This window comes from Glycine max, chromosome 14 (genome assembly GCF_000004515.6).
Source record: "Glycine max cultivar Williams 82 chromosome 14, Glycine_max_v4.0, whole genome shotgun sequence".
NCBI classification, from domain to species: domain Eukaryota; kingdom Viridiplantae; phylum Streptophyta; class Magnoliopsida; order Fabales; family Fabaceae; genus Glycine; species Glycine max.
Genome location: NC_038250.2, coordinates 3,691,046 through 3,693,365, shown reverse-complemented (window position 1 = coordinate 3,693,365; position 2,320 = coordinate 3,691,046). Strand labels below are relative to the sequence as shown.

Below are 2,320 nucleotides of genomic sequence, written 5' to 3'. Positions count from 1 at the left end.
TAACTGTGGATATTGGTCCATTGGCGCTTTATTAGGTATGGGGGAAGATTCGTGGCCGTTAGTGCGTAATGAATTGCTTAAAGAACTTGGCAGGTGGTCGCATGAGTACGTGAACCTCTTCGGTGGCACAGAGAGATTTGAACAATTAAAGTTGTCCCTACTTGTTGATGGATTTTCAAAGGTATGTTTTTAGGTTAATTTTTTTTAATAACAATGTTTAAATTACTTACATGTGTATGTTTGGTTCATTCAGGTTAGTGTGGACAAGTGGATGGATATAACAGACATAGGATATGTGATTGCTTCACGGTATAACGTAATCCTTGTATCGTTGTCCCAACAACAAAGCATGACATTTTTCCCTCTTAGAAGTCAACCACCACCTGACTCTTCTGGCCACCGCATCATATGTGTCGGTCACGTGTTTGGAAATCATTTTGTTCAGGTACATTGAATATAGTTAGTGTAACAATTATGCAATGACTTCGCTTGTTCGTTTGGCACGGTCAGCGCATGATATAATGTTTGTTCATGTACAACAGGTTTATTTGAAAGACCATTGTCCGTTGCCGCCCCCAGCGCTGTTGTGGTCAACCAATTGTTATTCTCAGGCAAAGCAATGGGCAATTCCATATATTAGTAGAATGCAGGAATACACAAGCTTGATGTCATTCAAAACACACTATGTAGACCTAAATGAAGACTAAACATTCATTGTTTATTTATTTGTATTCATTATGCGATATAATTCGTTGTAACCCGTCACTAACCAATTAATATTATCAACTACTCGTTTGGTTAAGCAAGGAAATTGTTGGTCCAACAAAAATCATTTACGCGTACAGCATACATCATTGTCATAATTGACAACACATAATGACATGCATGCGTGTTACAGTTTGAGCGTGACAACACATTGGTTGACTTCAGTACACATTTTGAAACTAGCAGTCGCTCAACAACACATTGGTTGACTTGACTACACATTAGCGACAACACATTGGCTGACTTGACTACACATTTACGCGTGTCTATTTTTTTGTAAACAAAGTTAAACAAAGGCTCGGTCACAACCATCTATATATATGGCAGACTAGGCTACTAAATCACACATTATCTTGCTTTCAAATAATCTCCCAACTGATACACAAACTATGGCATTTCTAGGAGAAACTAGCAGTCAGACGATTGTCAACTCAAGGTTGGCTTTCATTTATCCAAATGGATCGATTATTCACAATGATACTGGGGTTTACTTCCAAACTTCAACTCCGATGCCCATTCGAGTACCAAATAGGTGTGATTTTGCAAGCCTAAAAACCAGAATACACAATACCCTTCAGCTATCCGACAAACAATTTTTGGATGAAATTCACTATCGGAAGCCATTCACCGATACAGGTAACCAAATTCGCTTTGAGTGTATCAAATTGATAAATGATGACGATGTCAACACAATGTTAATGTGTAATGATCAATTTTCTTGTGTTGGTCCGATTGAGTTATTATGCACCGTTGGAAGAACACCAGATGGAATAATAAACTTACTTGAACGCACTATGCCTCGTATTCATGACGCGATCCTGTATTACAACGGCAAATGGAACATGCCACCGCAGAACAAATTTGTTGGTTGTGCGTTCAGAGGAAAAAATCCTAAGAAATTTCAAATTCCTTCAACATGTACCATCGACGAACTGAAGAATTTAATCAAGCAAGTTGCACCTAAAGGGATCCCCCCTCTTGGAATTCACGAATCACAAACGGTAAGACGATTGTTTTTCCGCCAACCAGCTCGGTTTGAGTATTCAGATACGGTTATAAAATATGAAATAAATGAGCTGATCACCAACGAAGAACTGCTGAAGGTGTTAGTACAATCTAACTACTGGAAAAAATATGGACCAATATAAATTTTAGCTGTCTTTACTAAATATGTTGAAGACGAGGTCAGTGGGACGTCGCTAAACAACTGAATGTCATGTTTAATTTTTTGTTTTTTTGTTGATGTAACCTTTATATGTTTACGGCGTGTTTAATTCCCATAATAAAGTTGAATGCGTTGTTTCAGTGGTCCAAAAATTTAATTGTTAAAAGGGTTCATTTCGTAGTTTTTTGGATTTTGAGACTTTGTTTTGACGTGTTAGTTGACGGAACTGGGGAACGGGACTATTTTTTTTGGATTCTTTGACGTCCAAACATGAGAAATGGCCGCCCTCCATTGTCTCAGGGCACAGGCACACCCACGCAAAAAAATCCCAAACATGGGTACTTGAACATGGAAAAAGGGTTCATTTCCTATTTTTTTGGATTTTGAGGC

At 38.1% G+C, this 2,320-nt stretch overlaps 1 long non-coding RNA gene across 1 annotated transcript; it reads left to right on the top strand.

The window, feature by feature from the left end:
* The first annotated feature begins 382 nt into the window (after positions 1-382).
* LOC121173477 (uncharacterized) lies at positions 383-642 on the top strand. The gene is made up of 2 exons (XR_005888434.1): positions 383-445; positions 543-642. It is a non-coding gene; the product is annotated as an uncharacterized lncRNA (long non-coding RNA).
* The last annotated feature ends 1,678 nt before the right edge of the window (positions 643-2,320 follow it).